This window comes from Dendrobates tinctorius, unplaced genomic scaffold, assembly GCF_039654945.1.
Source record: "Dendrobates tinctorius isolate UK_male_01 unplaced genomic scaffold, ASM3965494v1 ptg000046l, whole genome shotgun sequence".
In the NCBI taxonomy this organism is placed as follows: Eukaryota; Metazoa; Chordata; class Amphibia; order Anura; family Dendrobatidae; genus Dendrobates; species Dendrobates tinctorius.
In genome coordinates this window covers 73,023,694-73,046,152 of record NW_027361714.1, presented here as the reverse complement: position 1 = coordinate 73,046,152, position 22,459 = coordinate 73,023,694, and the positions used below count along the sequence as shown (strand labels likewise).

The following is a 22,459-nucleotide window of genomic DNA, read 5'->3' as shown; positions in this document are numbered from 1 at the left end:
CAAGCCAATTCAGTTTATTGTGTATGCGTTTTGAGTCCATATTCTAAACGCTCACTTTCCAGCATGTGTTGCAATATGTTTTAGGTTTGGGAGAAGGTGAGGCGGGGGTGGGGGGTATAAGTATCATTGTGGTGTCAATTCCTGTAATGTCAAGTACATATGTTGCTTAATATGACTGTAAGGCTGGTTTCACATTAGCGTTAAAACAACGCTGCGCACTGCGTCGGTAAGCCCCGCCCCGATCCGGCTCCCTGCCCGCCCCATCCGGGATCACCGCCTACTATCGCATTTGCACGCATGCGATCGGCGCACCCTATCTTTAGCATAGGGTGCGCAGATCATGCGCTGCCAGTGTGAAAGTAGCGTGCTGCGCACTTTTGACGGTGCGCCGTGCGCGCCGAAATGCAACATGCTGCAGGCGGTGATCCCGGATGGGGCGGGCAGGGAGCCGGATCGGGGCGGGGCTTACCGACGCAGTGCGCAGCGTTGTTTTAACGCTAATGTGAAACCAGCCTTAGCTCTTCATCACTGCTGTCGGGATCACAAAATAGGCTTAAATTGCAGAAAGATTCATGCTGCCTGTATCCAATATTATTACAAATGTTCCCTAATAAACAAGGAATGTATTTATAAATCACATAATAATGTCAAAATTCTAAATTATCAGAGATATTAGATACTATGTCTATGTCTCTGACCTTAAAGGGTCGAAACGTTGCATTTGGCAGAATAAAGATGTCATAAGATACTTTATCTTCACCTGGATGGAATGCTGTTCATTTTTTCTTAAAGGTAACCTGTCATGTGATAAAACACTAACCTGCAGATATGGGGTTAATCTGCAGTTCAATAGTGTTCTGAACCTGCCCGGCGCCAGCGTTAAGAGCCCCGTTGTCATTAGGAAATTATCGTTATTTACCCTGGAAGAGTTCAGCTTCCAATCACAGGGATGGTGCCGAAGCGGGATCAGTCACCGCTCAGTATATAGAGAGCAGCAGCTGTAAACACGCCCCCAGCACTGACTGACAGCAGCTCAGTATTAGGGCTGGCTGTCAGTCATTGTGAGTCTTTAAACAGAGCTGTGACTGAAGCTGTGCCTGTGCCATGACTGAAACTTGAACGCTGCTGGGAACAAGAAAGGTCATTTCCTTCTGCCAGCGAGGCTCTAATTGCGGACGCCGGGCAGGTTAACCTGCAGATTAATCCCATATCTGCAGGTTAATAACGTTTTTTCATATGAAACGTTCCCTTTAAAAAGAATATATCATCAAGTTTCTCTTACCCCATATGACTAAGCTCAGCATTATAAAGGGGCAGAGACCCTGATTCCAGCAATGTGTCACTTACTGGGCTGCTTGCTGCAGTTTTGATAAAATCACTGTTTTCTACAGCAGACCCAACAATTGAAAAGCACAAAATGCAAAGTTCTCCAGCTCCCATAAATTGGCTGTAAAGATCTTGGGCAAGGAAAGTAAAAGTCCCTGCTTGACTTGAGATTCAGACAAAACAAATGGAAGTATCCAGCCATTTGAATATAAAGCTTCAGCAATTTTAAGACAGCTTAAAAGGTTCCAGCACATTAAAAATGTTGTATCAAGGCAAAAACTGACACATTTTGGACATAGAACTGTACTTAGTCATGGTACCATTTATTTCAATAGCGCAGACCTTTGTTTGCTATATCTGCAAATTTACCAGTTTTCTAAATGCTGAGCTATGAATAACCCAGCCCACAAACTTATTGACAGCTTTCTGTGTACACTGGGCATAGGCAAAAAGCTGCCAATCAGTAATGTGGGCTGGGTTATACAGAACTTATGAATATGGGGGACTACATGGCAGCATATTTACTAGTCCTCTAGTAATAATCTCCTACTGACAAAATAGTAATTATATCACAACTACAGCAGACAGCCCAGTAACTGACACACCACTGGAATTAGGGTCTCTACATTACGCTTCTCTCAGTTTGGGTGGCAAATACCTGGTGACAGATTTCATTTAAGCCCTTTGAACAGGGACAGAGGTTCTTTTTTAAGTAGCAATGCATAACATATTATTAAATACAGAGGAATGGTCTGCACTCAACAAAGATGTTGGAGGAGAGGGCTGTGGTCCCAAAACGTCTAAGATTCAATATAAACTGCACTCTCGAAAAAAACAATTGCTGCAGTATTGCATTCTTCAAAATGATTTTATTCAATTATGTATATACATTAAAGGGGTTTTCTGGTCAAAACCGAGTCTGCAGTCACTCTGTGTGACGTATGAGTCCCCCCAGCACACGCACTGTGCGCTGCGGGGAATCGCCAGTTTCAGACTGGGGAATTGAGGGTACATATGATTAATACATACACCAGGCCAGTGGACTCGACTTCGCTTTCCATACATTTGCATAAATGTAGAGTTTGGAGATTTAGACTTGTGTGGTACAATACTGGATATGGACAGTTCAGCTGAGAAGCAATGTGTAGTCACGCAGGCGCATCCCGTTATTTTTTATCTCATCTGATTCACCTTTCCTTAATGTATATGGGTCGCCCTCCCAGGGCTGTGGGGTACTCGGTACCGGGCCGGTATCAGTGGGATGTGTCACAGCAGCAGTGACCCGGACCGTTGCCCTGGGCGCCCAAGTAATAGGGAGATGTGAATGGTGGAATGTAGTTAGATGAATAGTTCGTGACGCCACCTGTGGTGTTCGGCAAGGGAGGTGCTAAGCCGACGTTGCAAGAGATCCTCTGGGACTGATGGTATGGTGCAGCAAAGATGTAAAAGCTCCCCACAGGTGAAGCTATAGTCCCAGGGCAGTGTAGATGTGGCTGGCACGGGGATGTAGCAGTGCCGGAAAGGTAGGAAGCAGACAAGACACAGCGGGGTGCAATTTCTGTACCTTTACTTGATAACTGCAGTCCAGGGTCCTGATTACAGATGGTAACGGAGCAGGCTAGCCTGGAAGCAATTCAGGGATTCTCTCTCAGCAGATGGGCTGTGCAGTGTCCTTCCTAGCGCTTGTTTGAATGAAGTACTCCAAGTACTGAGTTACACTGAAGTTCCTCCTGTCAGATGTTCCCAAGAACCTTACTTGCACGGCAGACAGCTGTAGCCTCTCTCGGGGATTCCTTTCTCCTGAGTCCTGGCTCTCTATCCAAGCTGCTGTTGTGCCCTCAAGTCTTAGATGGGAGTAGGGCATTTACAGCCTCCTACTCCTCTGGTGTCTGTTGCAGGACCGTTAGTATCCGTACAACCGTGGAGACCAGGCTCCAGTTCATGCACTCTCACTGTGAGGGAGCTCTCCATTCCTAGCTCAACCTCTAGCTTCTCTCTACACGTCTGCACACTTCACCCTCCGCAGACTAGCTGACCACTCCTTCCTCTTGGCCCTCAGAGAGCACTCCTCCCCTTTATCCTGGTTCAGAGTTCCCCCTGCTGGCCTGGAGTGGAACTGTGTTGCATGTATGGATTGACTGCGAGAGAGACCCATCATTGCCTCCAAGCCTGGCATTACCCTCCCCTGGAGGAAGGCAGCCAGTGTGGCGACCATACTCCTGGGGGTGCCACATTCCCCCCTAGTGCAAGTCAGCACTCCTGGGCTGAACAAAAAACATGAAACATATAAACAGTTAAAAAATAATAATTTTACAAGGGTTAAAAATGAAAAAGTTACAAAAACCAAGTGCTTCAAAAATGGTACTATGATGATAAGTCCAGCATTAATGTCCATGGTCCATTCCTGGGCAAATGGTGAAATATTTACAGGGAAAGTTTTTGACCACACAGGTCCTGTGGTACAATATCCATAAAATAAAACTAGCAATTCCAAAGGAAACTCTTACAGGTTACCTGTAGACACAAAACTTGAAAAACAGTTACATATTTACACATACAATTTCAACATTAACATTTGTCTATATATCTGATGGGTGATATCCCTTGTGTAATGCGGGTAGACCTACGTAACACTGGTGTAGTGGGTAATGTACTGCATACACTACTGGGGTTTCTGTATGGTACAGGGATCCCAGATTGTCTGTGAACTCCTAGACTCACAAAGGGCATAACAGGTTCACCACTGGCAGGGTGAGGGTTCTCTGACTCCACTGCTGGTGCGGCATCTGCTGCCTGATTTTCCTGATCCTCAGGATTTCCTTGAGTCACGTCTTCCTGTGCTACCAATTGGGGAAATATCAACACGGGCACCAATATAGCATTATTTACTTTAGTCCAATTCGCAGGGAATTCCCCAAGCACTGTGCTGACCTTCTCTTCTTCCACTATGGGCTGGATGTTATCTGGTTCTTCTTTTCTTTCTTTTAACTGGTCAGGGCATAACTTCAAATGATCTCTCGATACCGCTGTTGAGGTCTCTCCTCCATCTTTGCTAACAAGGCATACCTTAGTATTATCAAAGTTCGAGGGCAGAATGGTATAAGGTTCAGCTTCCCATTGATCATCCAATTTGTGCAATCTTCTCTTCCTTTTCAAGACTTGCTCTCCCGGCGACAAAGGAATGTCAGGTGCATTTTGATTGTAAAGCTTCTCCTGCGTTTGTCTTGCCTGAGCCAGACTCCTCTCCTCGCATTCTTGAACTCTTCTGTACTGTTGCTGCCTCTCTGTGTCCCAGTCAGCATCTGGTGACGTTACTTCGGGCGTAAGGACTCCCATGTCCAAGTCAATAGGCAGTTTACCAGGTCTTGCTCTCATTAAGTAGGCTGGGGTACAGTTGGTAGAGTTCACTGGAATATGGTTGTAGAGGTCTACCAGATCTGGCAACTTCTCTGGCCACAGATTCCTCTCCTCCAAGGGCAAAGTCTTCAGGAGGTCAATCACTACCTGGTTCATCTTCTCGCACATGCCATTGGTCTGTGGGTGGTACGGTGTTGTCCGGATCTTCTTACAACCATACAAGTTACAGAATTCTTGGAACACTTCTGCCTCGAAAGCTGGACCTTGATCAGTAAGCACTCTCTCAGGATACCCATGTGGTCTACAAAAATGTTGTTGGAATGCTCTGGCTGCTGTCCTGGCAGTTAGATCTTTGACCGGCACAACTACCAGGAATCTTGAGTAGTGGTCCGCAATGGTAAGAGCATAGATGTAGCCTGACCGGCTTGGAACCAGCTTCACATGGTCCAGGGCTGCCAACTCAAGTGGCTGTTTGGTTATTATGGGCTGGAGGGGAGCTCCCTGGCTGTCTCGATCCTTTCTGCGCAGGTTACATTGTCCACACTCCCGGCACCACCTCTCAATTGCTTTCCTCATACCAGCCCAGTAGAACCTCTCTCGGAGCAATGCTTCCAACTTCTTCCATCCGAAATGTCCAGCTCCATTGTGGTATGCTTCCAGGACCATTGATGCCTCTCTCTTTGGGACTATCACCTGCCAAACCAGCTCATGAGTGCGGGCATTGATACTTCTCCGACACAGCTTCCATTCATAAATGAACAGCCGGCCTCTCTCCTTCCACAACTGCTGAGTTTCTTCAGGAGCATCCGACTCTGGACGTGAGTCAGCTCGTGTCAGCAGCTCCTTCACCAGGCGGACTGCAGGGTCACTATCTTGCGTTTCTGCCCAATCATGATGGGGCAATGGATTCAGGGTGACCTCCTTCAAGCCAGACCATCTGTTTCTCACTCCTTGAGCACACTGGGCCGCAAGTGGCCGATGGAAGGGCGGTAACTCTATTTCTTCAAGAGCCTCAGGGTCTTCTCCTGCATCTGGTAGGTTAGGCATTCTGGACAGCGCATCAGCATTGGCATTCTTGTGCCCTGCCCGGTACTTGATAGTAAACTCATAGTTAGATAGCCGAGCCATCCATCGCTGTTCCAGTGCACCAAGTGCGTTAACGGGTTGTTGTCCGTGAAGATAGTGAACTTGGTGGAGGCTAGGTAATGTTTGAACCATTTGGTGACAGCCCAGACTATGGCAAGGAACTCCAGCTTGAAAGAACTGTAGTTATCAGGGTTCCTTTCAGTGGGGTGCAGCTTCCTGCTGGCGTAGGAGATCACTCTTTCCTTTCCATTCTGTACCTGCGACAGTACTGCTCCTAGTCCCACGTTGCTGGCATCAGTGTTTATCATAATCTGGGTAGGTCAGAACTTCATCTCCTGTGAGATCCATCTTCAGTCTGGTGAAGGATCTCTCCAACTCTTCAGTCCATTCAAAGGTGGAATTTTTCTGTTTGGTCTTCTTGGACTGCCCCACCAGAAGATTTTGCATAGGGGTGGCTATTTCAGTAAAGCCCTTGATGAATCTTCAGTAGTAGCCTACCAGTCCAAGGAATTGGCACACTTCATGAAGGTTGCTGGGCTTCGGCCAGTCCCGGATGACTGTGACCTTATCCGGATCTGGTGCCACACCTTCTGCACTGACCACATGACCGAGGTACTGCACCTTGGGCTTCAGAAGGTGGCACTTGGAAGGCTTCACCTTCAGGCCAAAATTGGACAAAGCTTCAAACACTTCAGCCAGGTGTTCCAGATGATCTTCATAGGTTTTGGAGAAAACAATGACATCATCCAGGTACAACAGGACTGTCTCAAAGTTCATGTGTCCCAGGCAGCACTCCATCAGCCGTTGAAATGTTCCTGGAGCAGTGCAGAGCCCAAATGGCATATAATTGAACTCACAGAGACCCATTGGAGTGGTAAATGCTGTTTTCTCCTTGTCTGCCTCTGCCACGGGAACCTGCCAATACCCACTGGTGAGATCCAAGGTGGAAAAGTAATTAGCAGTTTTAAGTGCAGCTAATGATTCCTCAATTCTAGGTAGTGGGTAGGCATCTTTATGTGTAATACTGTTAATTTTTCTGTAATCAACACACATTCTCATGGTACCATCCTTTTTCTTTACAAAAACTATTGGAGTTGTCCATGGGCTACAACTGTCTCTGATAACCCCAGCGTCCTTCATCTCTCTCAACATACTCTTAGCACATTGGTATTGTGTTGGGGGTATGGGTCTGTACCTCTCCTTTATGGGTGGATGGTCTCCAGTAGGGATATGATGTTGAACCCCTTTTGCTTGCCCAAAATCTAGTGGGTGTTTGCTGAATACCCACTCATACTCTTCTGTCACTCTGTAAACCCCATATTTCTGGTATGAAGGTGTAGAGTCAGTCCCCACCTGCAGTTGCTGGCACCACTCCTCCGGCTGCTTCACAGAGCCATCGTCCTCCACCTGATCGGATGAGACCAAGGGCTCTGCTGCCTGCAAAGAGTTGTTATTGACAGTGAGCAGCTTAGCAACTGTGACGTACCGAGGTATCGTGGCCTCCTCTTCCCCACAATTCAAAAGGCGTACAGGTACTCTCCCCTTTCGTATGTCAACCACCCCTCTGGCTGTCAGGACAGTGGGCCTGCTCTTGGAGTATACTGGTTCTACAACGCCTGGTGATCTCTCCCTCTAAGACCTATAGCTGCCCGACACCAAAGCAACATTTCACATCTAGGGGGTATTGCAATGGGGAAGGGGTGACTTACCTGACACTGCCAATTTCTCCGCCAGAGTTCTACCTGTTGTCTTTGCATCAGGGCTCTGATCTCCTTCTGCAGGACTCGTTGTTCACTGGAACCAGCAGTCTCAGCCACCTGTTGCAACAAGACAATAACCTTGGACAGACAGTTTTCAACTACATTTGTACTAAGAGTCATCATGGGATTACATTCACGTCAATCAATATCAACAACTATTAAACCTTGAGACTTTAGCTCTACCCGCCCCACTTTAACAGTAACTTCTTTACATGCTATCTGCGGTAAAGACTGACCATTACTAGCATCTACTGTCAGTTCGGCCACGGGTAAGTTCTGAATCAGCCCAATACCTCTTGTAAAGAATGTACGGCATAGTGGTCACCTGGAAGCCAGTGTCCAGCAAAACGTTCATGGGGATGCCGTGAATCACCACAGGAAGGATCGGTCTCCCTCCCACATACTTGGCTCGCCAGTTCCTTGGGCGTTGTGGTCCTACTCCTGGGGGTTGGCCCTCTGCCCCAGGGGTTGCTCTTTTAAAGGACAAAATCTTGCAAGATGACCGGCCTTGTAGCAGCGACGACAGATGGGACGTCCGTCCTGGTCATAGCGATCGTTGTTCCTCCCTCGAAGTGGCGGGGGCTCTCCTCCTCCGGAGCCACGGGACATCCTCTGGACTTGAAGCAAGCTGGATCTTTTCTTTGGTGGACACCTGCAGGGACTGCACGGTTTTGGTAAGTGCAGCCATCCCTTTGGTCAACTCCTGGACCTGAAGACGCAGCTCCTCAGTTGGATCTTTATCCAGGGTCTGTGCATCAGCCTCTACCGGGAGCGAAGGGAAAGATGTTGCTTCCTGATGGTAGGTGATTGCTGGGCGCCTTGGGGGTGCTGAATGGCTGTCAGTGGACTCCTGCAGTACCCGAATAGCCCTGTCCTTAAAATCAGCAAAGTCAAGATCAGGGTTTTGCAGGGTTATAATACGCAACTGTCCTCTGTGGGTACTGGACAGGAGTCCTTCAATGAACTGCTCCTTTAACAGTTTATCTTCCTCTTTCACACTGTCAGGATCAACTTGCTTAACTGCTCGCAGCGCCTCCTGCAGGTTGAGAGCATAGTCCCTGATACTATCCTGCGCCTTCTGTTTACAGCCAAAGAACCTCATCTTGATTTCAGCTACAGTGCGTGTGTCAAAGGTGCTTCTCAGCTTGGCCAGGATCTTTGCAACAGTCTCTTTATAAGTGTCCTGCCAGGCTTTCACCTCTCTCTGTGCTGCACCCGTTAGCTGTTCAATCAGGATATTCACTTTCTGGCTTTCAGACAGAGGAAATACTTTAAACAAACACACAGTCTTTTTCACAAACACAGTCTATGGCACACAGGACCTGGGGATACCGGGCTCCGTAATCCTGTTCGTGATGCAGGGGCTGGCTGGCACTTTTCAGCCTGGGGGGCAATCACAAGGCAGTGGCCCTCGAATTGTGGTGGCCCACCTCTGCCCTGCTTATCTCTGGCCGCTGCATTAAAGCAGCAGCAATGACAAGCTTTAAAGACAGGCTGGTACATAGATATGCGAACAGAACAAAGCTTGCTGCATAGATATGGGAGTAGAACCAAGCTTACTGCCTACATAGATACAGTAACAGAAGCAAGCTAACTACATAGACACAAGAACGGAACCAAGAATACTACTTAGATAAGGGAACTGAAACGAGCTTACTACAGCGATAAGGGAGCAGAACCAAGCATACTACAGAGATAAGCGAGTAGAACTGAGCTTACTACAGAGTTATGGGAGCAGATCCGAGCTTACTAGAGAGATATGGGAGCAGAAATGAGCTTACTACCGAGATATGGGAGCAGAACAGAGTTTACTACAGAGATATGGGAGCAGAACAGAGCTTACTCCAGAGATATGGGAGCTGAACCGAGATTACTAAGTCTACTACATAAATGCGGGAACAATACCAAGCTTATGGCATACATATGGTACCAGAATCTAGATTACTACATCGATACAGTACCAGAACCAAGCTTACTGCTTAGATATGGTACCATAACTGAGCTTACCTTCAAACATACAACTCCGGAAACACGGACATGTAAACACACAGTACACAGGGGTGTTGCTAGGGTCCTAAAAGACCAGGGGTCCAAGCCCCAAAGTGCATGTTTCCCCATATGACCGCCCTATATCCATATAAAATAGCATCTGTAATTACAGTATATCACTGTTGCTAGCCAACAACACACAATGCAAAGACCAATATTATCAAAATGACTACTACAAAAGACCAAACAATACGGCTACACAATGTCCACTATCATCACCAATACACAGAGAATACATAATAATATGACCATTATCTCTACATAACAAAACACTCTATACAAAGACCAATGATACCACCATACACCTTCTACTACATAATGACTGAAACACATTAACCTGTTACTAAATAAAAAAAATAAAAACACTACTAAAAAGAGCAATCTTACCACCTTACAGTAACTGTATATTGGTATATACCAGCCCCACAGAACATACACATGATTACAGTACAGTTTAAGTTACACATGACGTTCTTTCTGATTCGGGTTGTTCACTTTTCCAGTCTTTTCCATCTGGAAAAGACTGGATCTCCAGACCTCCAGACCTCCATTACCACTTCTCCAGCCACAGCTTGTCTGCACAGATTACAATAAAAACACATTTAAAGCGACGTAGCCATCTATTTCCAACCTACAAAAACTCCCCACTCTGCGTGCACTTGCGGTGTGGAGCACTGACCCCAATATTTAAAAAATTATGGCATTATTAGGATTACTCCCTCCCCAAAAAATTCTATATAATATCCCAAGTGCCCCCTTCCAGCAACAAATACTCTTGAGTGTCCACTTAAAGTTAATAATGCCACCCCAACAAAAATAAATAATGGGAACTGAGTGCCCCTATCAAAACTAATGTCTCCTTTTATAACAAATAATGTCCTTTGAGTACCCACACAGCTCTGTATATACAGAATGATAGTCCTACAGCCCTCAATACACAATATGATTTTCCCCAAAGCCCTTTATAATACATTGAGGACCCCAGAGCTCCCTATATATAGTAAAATGGCTACATAGCCCCTTTATACAATATGATGTCCCCACTGCCCCCTATATATAGTATGAAGGTCCTCACTGTCCTATACGTATCATACAGTGGGGAAAAAAGGATTTAGTCAGCCACCAATTGTGCAAGTTCTCCCACTTAAAAAGATGAGAGAGGCCTGTAATTGACATCATAGGTAGACCACAGAGTCAAAATGAGAAAACAAATCCAGAAAATCACCTTGTCTGATTTGGCAAGATTTATTTTGCAAACTATGGCGGAACATAAGAAACATGCAAGATTTCTGGCTCTCACAGACCTGTAACTTCTTCTTTAAGAGGCTCCTCTGGCCTCCACTCATTACCTGTAGTAATGGCAGCTGTTTGAACTTGTTATCAGTATAAAAGACACCTGTCCACAACCTCAAACAGTCACGTTCCAAACTCCACTATGGTGAAGACCAAAGAGCTGTCGGAGGACAGCAGAAACAAAATTGTAGCCCTGCACCAGCCTGGGAAGACTGAATCTGCAATAGGCAAACAGCTTGGTGTGATGAAATCAGCTAAGTGCACAAAAAAGCAACACGGCGCATTTTTGTGCACTTGCCGCAGCGCCAAAAACGCGCAAGCACCAGCAAAAATGTACCAGCGCATGACCAGCATACCCAACGCTAACTATAGGGTACGCTGATTACATGCTGCGTCATGCGAGCAGAGGAGGTGGGACGGGGGCAGAGCTTAGCGGTGGCCCTGCACCTCCGAACGCAAATCTGAAAGTTGCCTTAGGCCTGTTTCACATGTCAATTTTTTGCCATCAGTCAAGATCCGCCGTTTTCCTAAAAAAACGGATCCGCCATTTTGTTTGGCAGATCAGTTTTTTTTCCCATTGACTTGCATTACTGGCGGATCTTGACGGATGGGGATGGCCATCCGTTGAATCCGTTTTTTTTGCGGATCCGCCATTTTTTTACCGTCCGCCGACATGCCCAGACGGAGCATGTAACGTTTTTTTGGCTGAATGATCCGCATTTTTGTATTGCGCATGCCCGGAGGCATGAACTCAGCTGGCAATTTAACCCTGAAATACTTTCTGGCGCACGGAAAAATTCTCTCTCTCTCTCTTTCTCTCTCTTTCTCTTCCCCAAACTGCGGTTCCTTAAAAATTCTTCAGCGAACGGATCCGTAAAAAAAAACGGTCCGCTGCCGTCCGTTTGCATCAGTTACGAACGGATCCACTTTCCGCCATTTTGGCGGATTGTAACTGACAAGAAAAAACTGACGTGTGAAACAGGCCTTAGAGGGACACATCAGTCACAGTCACATTAACATTTTAGAGGGCCACATCCACATTATTGAAGTCTGTGAATGTGGCTAAAACACATTTTCCCATACTTGCTGTGCTGGAGGAGCCTGCCTGGGCTGGAGGACACACGATCAGTAGTGCACTCAGTGGAGCGAGTCTCGAGTGGACAGTTTGAGGCCTGGCTGAGGGCTGAGGCTGTCACTGTGTGAGCAATGGCGGCTGATCTCTGCCTCTTCTCTCAGATATGGCTGGGGACGGTTCAGAGACGTGCTTACGTAGCACGCTGTACACATGACCCACCCACCCCCCTCTCTCTGAACCTCGGCCAGATCCTCCAATCACAGGCTGCCACGTCTGTGCTGTCTCACTGTCTCAGTCAGCCTGCAGTGACAGTCTGACTCTGTGTGCAGTGACTGAGTGCCCCTCCCCTCCCCTCCCCATGTCTCTGTACTGCTACACAGTACTATAATGAATGATGCAACCTATGTGTGCTGCCGTGGCCCGCCCACCCCTCCTGTGTCAGTTAATGTGCTATGTGTGTGCGGCGGCCCGCCCCCCCGTGTCTGCTAATGCTATGATAATGTCACATATCATTTAGCAGACACATGGAGGGAGGGCGAGTGGGCGGGGAGCCGCACACACATAGCCTATGTGTGTGTGGCTGCAGTAGTGCCCGGCCACCCGCCCAGCAACCCTGTCTGAGCTAATGCTAGCCTATGCCTATGCTATGTCTGTGTGGCAGGCAGCCCGCCCGGCCCCCCTGTGTCTGCAGCTGCTAGTGCGGCGGCCGCTCTCCTCCTCCTGTCTCCAGTCCTCTGATGATGCCGACAGTACTATTATGTACACAACAAGCGCTGTGGCCCTGTCCTTCTGCCAATTAACCGGCCCGGGGGGCAAATTCCTCCCTGCCACCCGGCCCAGCCCGCCACTGTCGTGATGCCAAATTGGGTCACCCTCCCAGGGCTGTGGGGTACTCGGTACCGGGCCGGTATCAGTGGGATGTGTCACAGCAGCAGTGAACCGGACCGTGGCCCTGGGCACCCAAGTAATAGGGAGATGTGAATGGTGGAATGTAGTTAGATGAATAGTTCGTGACGCCACCTGTGGTGTTCGGCAAGGGAGGTGTTAAGCCGACGCTGCAACAGATCCTCTGGGACTGATGGTATGGTGCAGCAAAGATGTAAAAGCTCCCCACAGGTGAAGCTATAGTCCCAGGGCAGTGTAGATGTGGCTGGCATGGGGATGTAGCAGTGCCGGAAAGGTAGGAAGCAGACAAGACACAGCGGGGTGCTATTTCTGTACCTTTACTTTATAACTGCAGTCCAGGGTCCTGATTACAGATGGTAACGGAGCAGGCTAGCCTGGAAGCAATTCAGGGATTCTCTCTCAGCAGATGGGCTGTGCAGTCTCCTTCCTAGCGCTTGTTGAATGAAGTACTCCAAGTACTGAGTTACACTGAAGTTCCTCCTGTCAGATGTTCACAAGAACCTTACTTGCACGGCAGATAGCTGTAGCTTCTCTTGGGGACTCCTTTCTCCTGAGTCCTGGCTCACTATCCAAGCTGCTGTTGTGCCCTCAAGTCTTAGATGGGAGTAGGGCATTTACAGCCTCCTACTCCTCTGGTGTCTGTTGCAGGACCGTTAGTATCCGTACAACCGTGGAGACCAGGCTCCAGTTCATGCGCTCTCACTGTGAGGGAGCTCTCCTTTCCTAGCTCAACCTCTAGCTTCTCTCTACACGTCTGCACACTTCACCCTCTGCAGACTAACTGACCACTCCTTTCTCTTGGCCCTCAGAGACCACTCCTCCCTTTAATCCCGGTTCAGAGTTCCCCCTGCTGGCCTGGAGTGGAACTGTGTTGCATGTATGGATTGACTGCGAGAGAGACCCATCATTGCCTCCAAGCCTGGCATTACCCTCCCCTGGAGGAAGGCAGCCAGTGTGGCGACCATACTCCTGGGGGCGCCACATATACACGCCATTGAATAAAATCATTCTTAAGACATTCATCCTGCACCTATTGTTTTTTTGAGAGTGAGATGGATATTACATCTTAACATATTATTAAGTCATAGCGATAAATGCATCTTACATGCTGTGTCTATGAATACCAGTATAAAGTTATTGCCAGGAGCTGTATACTGTGCTGTCTTTCACTGCCTTGAGGAGTTTTCATTTTTAGTTACATCTTATGTGTTTTTATATTTGTTATTTAATAAATGATAATATTTAAACACTATTTATAAGAAGTATATAAACACACAAACACACACAGCGGGATCCAGAAGGATTTGGACAGTGAGTGACAAAATTCTCATAAATCAGCTTCTGTACACAGTGGTGTGAGAAAGTATTTGCCCCCTCCCAGATTTTAAATCTTTTGCATGTTTGTCACAATTAAATGTTTCAGATGACCAAACAAATTTTAATATTAGACAAAGATGACACAAGTAAACACAAAATGCAGTTTTTTAAATAAAGGTTTATTATTAAGGGAAAAAGAAATCTTAACCTACAGGGCACTGTATGAAAAAGTGAAAAAATTAACTATGGTTTATCACATCTATGGGAAGCAGAGCTTAAATTCCCTAGCCACACCCATGCCTAATTACGGCCTCATATTTTCATAATCAAGAAATCACTTAAATAGGAGCTGCCTGACAAAGTGAAGTAGACCAAAAGGTCCTCAAAAGCTAGACACCATGCCGCGATCCAAAGAAATTATGGAACAAATGAGAAACAAAGCAATTGAGATCTATCAGTCTTGAAAAGGATATAAAGCCATTTCTATAGCTTTGGGACTCCAGCAAACCACAGTGAGAGCCACTATCCACAAATGGCAAAAAGCATGGAACAGTGGTGAACCTTCCCAGGAGTGGCTAGCAGACCAAAATTACCACAATAGCTCAGCGACAATTCCTCCAAGAGGTCACAAAGACCCCACAACAACATGCAAAGAAGTGAAGGCCTTACTTGCCTCATTTAAGATCAGTGTTCTTGACTCCATAAGAAAGAGACTGGGCAAAAATGGCATACATGGCAGAGTTCCAAAACGAAAACCACTTCTGAGGAATAAGGACAAAAAGTCTTATCTCAGTTTTGCCAGAAAACATCTTGTTGATCCCCAAAATTCCTCTCTATGTGCTATCAAGTCTGTCTCACCCTCTGCTTCTAGGTCTGCCATGGCTGCAGAGACACGAACCAGTCTTCGATTAGAAATCCAGAGACGTACTCCATTGGGGAGAGGAATGCCACAAAAATTGCCTTGTTTCCATTCGTACTGCTTGAACTCTGGATTCTCCATCAAATTTGCCTGGCATGCCTGATGCATATTGGGTGTACGCTGATGTCTTCAACAAGAGGGTGGCTGAGACATTACTACCTCATAGACTGTATAACTGTCCTATCGACCTTCTCCCTGGATCCTCTCTTCCATGAAGCCATATCTACCCCGTGTTTCAGGCTGAGACTCAAGCCATGTCCAAGTACATTGTGTGATGTCACGTGTGACTGGATACACCGCCTCCAGCAGGGCGAATTTCTATAACACCCATGACCCTGGATACACCGCCTCCAGCAGGGCGAATTAAGTTAAGGGGAACACCGGGGAAACCGTTACAATGGAGGGCCCTGCAATAGGGAACGGGGACGTGGGGACATGGAGACCTTCTGCACTCCCCTGAGTCAGTGTCCCTACACTGCTAACGATCCCTAGGCAGGTACCGCACCTGGCGACGAGCTGGATACCTCAAATCCCTAGCTCGCCCTGCACCTATCCCTTTCTAGCGAACTGGATGGTGCAGAAACTAATCCCACCACTGCACTAATACACACACAAGGAAAATCACAAACAGGGAAAAAGACCACTTAGCTTTGCTCTGTTGCTATTGCTCCCAGCAACAGAGTACAACACCAAAGTTCAGCTTCACCCCTGAAGCTCAACACCTGAATTCAGCTTCCGCCTGAAGCTATTACACCAGAGCTCCCCTGAGCTGCCAGGAACTCCTCTCTGTAGTTCCTTCCTTCACCAGACTTGGTTGGAAATGAGCAATATCACCAACAGTGAGTGAGACCACCTGCAACTCTTTTATAGGTAGGAGCCAGGGAATCACACCTGCTTCATAATCACGTGCAATAACACTAGCGGCCACCGGGGGCAACTAAACTAAAGTAACCAGAGTGAAATGACCCTAATGGCCACCGGGGGGCAAAATTAACTTTAAGCAAACAGCTTAAAGGATAAAAAAGGTTACTTGTGAAAAATCTCTCATAATCCAACCTGGATCATGACAGTACCCTCCCTCAATGAGGGGCCTCTGGATCCTCAAGACCGCTCTTCACCAAAAAAAAAAAAAAACACCTACAGTGGGGACGCCCAGATCCAGAGTTCACCCCAACAACTACCTGAACTTCAGGTTTATGACAAATGTGCACCGCTGGTATTGACAATGTATGTTCCGGGGGCACCACCCATCTCCAAAGCGCCGATATGGGGAACGAGTGGTGTACGGGCAAGTTTGTGGGTAACTCCAGCTGGTAAGTCTCCGGGCCCTGGATAGCCGACACCAGATACAGCCCGATCACCTGAGAATTCCAGACCCCCGCAACATACTTCCACTGGATGTTTTTGGTGGCCACCCATACATGCTCGTTCACACACAGGTCCGGACCTGAACGTTTATTGCCATACATTCGTTTGTCACAATACGGTGAACTCTTTCTGGAACTGACAACAGAGGCATCTCCCTGTGTCACCACACCCACACCCCCGCAATTCACCAAGGGACACACCACCCTCCAACCCCTCCTACTACGAGGTCTGCGCCTCTCAGGGTTGGCTAATGGCGAGGGTTAAGCCTTGCCCCTACTCTTCTGCAGTACCTCCGCTGCTCTCACTGGAGAGGAAGGGGACGATTGTAGAGAGACGGCAGAGACAGTAGCCCCTAGGCAGCAGCCCTCACACGACTGCTCCCAGCTGACTACTTCCCTAGTCCGCCAATCTAAGACCGGGTTGTGTTTTTTAGACCAAGGGGGGCCCACAACAATAGGCGCTGGCTTTTACTCCAAGACGTAGTATGACTGGGAATCATCATGATGTCCACTATGCAGCACAATGTCTTCTACAACCTGGTTTAACCCCCCTGGCTCCGTGGGACAGAGTTAATGGCTTGGACGCTTATGGGTTTGTCCGGCATCTCACACCTCAGACCATGAGTCTGGACAAACTGAGCATCCACCGGACTGACTTCTGCTCCACTGTTAACAAGCACCGGTATGCCCTCAGGTACCTCGCCAACCATCACCTCTGCTGACATAGTACCATCTGAGGGCGAGGAGGAAATATACACTCCCGGGTCGTCTTTCTCCACATGACCAGGGGGACACGGCTTCTCTGACAGTACAGAAGTTTCGGCGTGAGCGCCAAGGACTAAATCATTAGTCTGCTCACTACAGGGACGTACCCCTTCACCTTGGGGAACACCAGGCAGCACCATGGGGACACCAACTCCTCTCACCTGTCTGGGTACGTCCGCATGTATAAGCAAGTCCTGCTCCCCAGCAGGGACTCCAAGGCTCATCTTCACCAAAGCCGCAAATGGACCCTCTAGTTGAGGCAGAGGGTAGGCCTTAGACCAGACCCATAATTCCGCTGCAGGTGCTGCTTAAACACATCATTCAGCTCCTCACTCATCTTAGTGAGGGCCAGCAGCAACTGCTCACCGGTCTGAACTTGGCCCATGGCTCACCAGAGAAAAATGTTATGGTTGGTGATAATGTGATATCACGTGTGACTGGATACACTGCCTCCAGCAGGGCGAATTTCTATAACACCCGTGACCCTTAGATACACCGCCTCCAGCAGGGTGAATTTAAACAGAGTTAAGGGGAACACCGGGGAAACCGTTACAATGGAGGGCCCTGCAATAGTGAACGGGGATGTGGAGACCTCCTGCACTCCCCTGAGTCAGTGTCCCCACACTCCTGATGATCCCTAGGCCAGTTCCGCACCTGGCGACGAGTTGGATACCTCAAATCCCTAGCTCACCCTGCACCTATCCCTTTCTAGTGAACTGGATGGTGCAGAAACTAATCCCACCACTGCACTAATACACACAAAAGAAAAGTCACAAACAGGGAAAAACACCACTTAGCTTTGCTCTGTTGCTATTGCTCGAAGCAACAGAGTACAACACCAAAGTTCAGCTTCACCCCTGAAGCTCGACACCTGAATTCAGCTTCCGCCTGAAGCTATTACAGCAGAGCTCCCCTGAGCTGCCAGGAACTCCTCTCTGTAGTTCCTTCACCAGACTTGGTTGGAAATGAGCAATATCACCAACAGTGAGTGAGACCACCTGCAACTCCTTTATAGATAGGAGCCAGGGAATCACACCTGCTTCATAATCACGTGCAATAACACTAGTGGCCACCGGGGGCAACAAAAACTAAAGTAACCAGAGTGAAATGACCCTAATGGCCACCGGGGGCAAAACTAACTTTAAGCAAACAGCTTAAAGGAAAAAAAAAAAAGTTTGATTTTGGCGCGCACGGCGCACCGTCAAAAGTGCGCAGCGCAGGTCAAAGCGCAACTAGCGCACGGCCTGCGCACGATCTGCGCACCCTATGCTAAAGATAGGGTGCGCCGATCGCAGGCGCCGCTGTGCGCTAGGAGGCGGCGCTACAAGGAAGGGGCGGGCACGCCGGGCAGAGAGCCGGATCGGGGGCGGAGCTACCCCCGGCCGTGCGTGCGCTTAAAAAGCGCGAATGTGAAACCAGCCTTACTTGTGCAAAATCTGTCATAATCCAACCTGGATCATGACACATTGAAGAGAATCTATCCCGGGAATTTATCCTAAAGTCTCACTCCCCGGCCAAAGCAGAATTCTTCTTTGTGAAGCAAGAGGACAGCTCACTTCAATCCTGTATCAACTATAGGGGTCTGAATCAACTAAAGAGCAAAAATAAGTATTCTCTGCCTCTCATCTCCAAGCTGTTTGATCATCTAAAAGGTTCCCAAGTGTGAAAGATGGCACTAGTGTTGGGCGAGTAGCATTGTTACTCGGGTCTCCCCAAGCATGCTCGGGTGATCTCCGAGTATTTTGTCGTGCTCGGAGACTTAGTTTTCGTAGTCTCAGCTGCATTATTTGCGACTTGTAGACAGGCTGAATACATGTGGGAATTCCCTAACAAACAGGCATTCCACACATGTATTCAAGCTGTCTAGCAGTCACAAATCATGCAGCTGAGGTGACGAAAGCTAAATCTCCAAGCACACCAAAATACTCAGAGACCACAGAACATGCTCAGGGAGACCCGAGCAACGAGTATACTCGCTCATGACTAGATGGGACTGTTAGGATCACGCAGACTCCCACTGCTGCCACCACATGTTATGAACCCTTCATCTCTCCACCCTGCCTGACATCACTATTCTGTTAGACAGATCACATAATGTGGTCTCCCCACTTTAACCAATGTGATGTTCTGCACCCCCAGGGGACATGTTAAGTCAGCTTGGTACAGTTTTACACAGATGCCCCCTGTCCACACAGGCCCAGAGCGGCATAGAGAGTGAGAGGATGTGGCCCACACAGTCACTGATGTGGCACAACATTCACTCACAACCCTGACAGGCTGAGAGGCGCCTTTCACTAGCACCAGTGAAGCAGAGCACTGCCAGTCCGGTAGCATTGCTACCAGTTCCTCATTAGATATAATCCTGTTAACAGACCGGGATTATATCGGGCCAGAAACCAGTACCGGTAGCATGGAAAGTTTAACCGAGAAATGGACGTGTTGATTTGTGAATCGAGGTAAAAGATTAGCCCAAGGTTAAATTATCTTTTTAATTGCCTTAAGAGCACACTATACAATACACTATATACAGTTGTGGCCAAAAGTATTGACACCCCTGCAATTCTGTCAGATAATACTCAGTTTCTTCCTGAAAATGATTGCAAACACAAATTCTTTGGTATTATTATCTTCATTTAATTTGTCTTAAATGAAAAAACACAAAAAGAATTGTCCTAAAGCCAAATTGGATATAATTCCACAACAAACATAAAAAAGAGGGTGGACAAAAGTATTGGCACTGTTCGAAAAATCATGTGATGCTTCTCTAATTTGTATAATTAACAGCACCTGTAACTTACCTGTGGCACCTAACAGGTGTTGGCAATAACTAAATCACACTTGCAGCCAGTTGACATGGATTAAAGTTGACTCAACCTCTGTCCTGTGTCCTTGTGTGTACCACATTGAGCATGGAGAAAAGAAAGAAGACCAAAGAACTGTCTGAGGACTTGAGAAACCAAATTGTGAGTGAAGCATGAGCAATCTCAAGGCTACAAGTCCATCTCCAAAGACCTGAATGTTCCTGTGTCTACCGTGCGCAGTGTCATCAAGAAGTTTAAAGCTCATGGCACTGTGGCTAACCTCCCTAGATGTGGACGGAAAAGAAAAATTGACAAGAGATTTCAACACAAGATTGTGCAGATGTTGGATAAAGAACCTCGACTAACATTCAAACAAGTTCAAGCTGCCCTGCAGTCCGAGGGTACAACAGTGTCAACCCGTACTATCCGTCAGCGTCTGAATGAAAAGGTACTGTATGGTAGGAGACCCAGGAAGACCCCACTTCTTACCCCGAGACATAAAAAAGTCAGGCTGGAGTTTGCCAAAACTTACCTGAAAAAGCCTAAAACGTTTTGGAAGAATGTTCTCTGGTCAGATGAGACAAAAGTAGAGCTTTTTGGGCAAAGGCATCAACATAGAGTTTACAGGAGAAAAAAAGAGGCATTCAAAGAAAAGAACACGGTCCCTACAGTCAAACATGGCGGAGGTTCCCTGATGTTTTGGGGTTGCTTTGCTGCCTCTGGCACTGGACTGCTTGACTGTGTCCATGGCATTATGAAGTCTGAAGACTACCAACAAATTTTGCAGCATAATGTAGGGCCCAGTGTGAGAAAGCTGGGTCTCCCTCAGAGGTCATGGGTCTTCCAGCAGGACAATGACCCAAAACACACTTCAAAAAGCACTAGAAAATGGTTTGAGAGAAAGCACTGGAGACTTCTAAGGTGGCCAGCAATGAGTCCAGACCTGAATCCCATAGAACACCTGTGGAGAGATCTAAAAATGGCAGTTTGGAGAAGACACCCTTCAAATATCAGGGACCTGGAGCAGTTTGCTAAAGAAGAATGGTCTAAAATTCCAGCAGAGCATTGTAAGAAACTCATTGATGGTTACCGGAAGCGATTGGTCGCAGTTATTTTGGCTAAAGGTTGTGCAACCAAGTATTAGGCTGAGGGTGCCAATACTTTTGTCTGGCCCATTTTTGGAGTTTTGTGTGAAATGATCAATGTTTTGCTTTTTGCTTCATTCTCTTTTGTGTTTTTTCATTTAAGACAAATTAAATGAAGATAATAATACCAAAGAATTTGTGTTTGCAATCATTTTCAGGAAGAAACTGAGTGTTATCTGACAGAATTGCAGGGGTGTCAATACTTTTGGCCACAACTGTACACAATGGTTATACATAAACAATGGTCAGATATGCAAATACAAAAGTGTTAGGACAAAATATATAAGCAGATGGATCATGTCAATTGCCAGGCTGATGTATAGCTCTTGGATACCCACAGTTGCAGTAGAAAACTTCACAGAGCAGATTACATGGGATAACAAGCTTTTACCTGCCAGAACAAGAGGAAAAGGGAAAAATGCACAGTCATACAATGCTGCATAAGGCCTCTTTCACACTTCCGTTTTTTACAATCAGTCACAATCCGCCAGGTTTTGAAAAAAACGGATTCTCTCTCTCTCTCTCCTCTCTCTCTCTCTCTCCAGCAGTTCCTTTATATTTCCTCATTTTCAGGATCCGTCTGAAAACGGATCCTGTGCCATCCGTTCGCATCAGTTCAGAACGGATCCGCTTCTCTGACTTTTTGGCGGATTTGAACTGATGCTAAAAAACTGAAGTGTGAAAGAGGCCTAAGGAAGTAGTACAAAAACAAAACTGAAAGTAACAAGAGAGACCTTTTCTCATACAGTACATTAAGCAAGGAAACTTTACACAACATTGCCATCTATTGTCAGATCAGCATAAAGTCCGCCTTTACATTAAGAAGTCCACAGCTGTTGCATATGCCAACACAACCATTTGTGTGCTAGGCCACAGGAGAAATGAGCTGCAATCTGGGTTTTAGGTCAGGCACAGCACTTTATTCCACGTGCCCCCCCTTTTGAAGTGGACCACACGCATAACAGCGAGAGAGATCACATGGCCTTACACTAGCCTTTATCACCTTTGAGTCATTCCCTTCCTGCCCTCTGGGCTGAACCAAAATCCCTTCCCTTTGCCTCTAGTAGCTAAAAACTCCAAAACATAAGATGAGTCATAACTCTTTAATGGACGGTCCTAGGGAGGCGGTTTTGGTGCCATTGGATCAGGCCAGGCCCCTGCTATGCATTGAGGCTAAACACATCTTTGCTATCTTGTTCCTACTAGCCATTCTACATAACTCCCTTCGCTCGGGTGCTAGAATGATCGCAAACTCAAATTATAATTAACAAGGGCCTTAATATATTATCATGA

At 47.1% G+C, this 22,459-nt stretch overlaps 1 protein-coding gene across 1 annotated transcript in view; it reads left to right on the top strand.

Moving 5' to 3' along the window:
• Positions 1-22,459, top strand: part of CCN6 (cellular communication network factor 6) — an 80,686-nt gene that overhangs the window by 645 nt on the left and 57,582 nt on the right. The gene's annotated exons all lie outside the window — the stretch shown is intronic.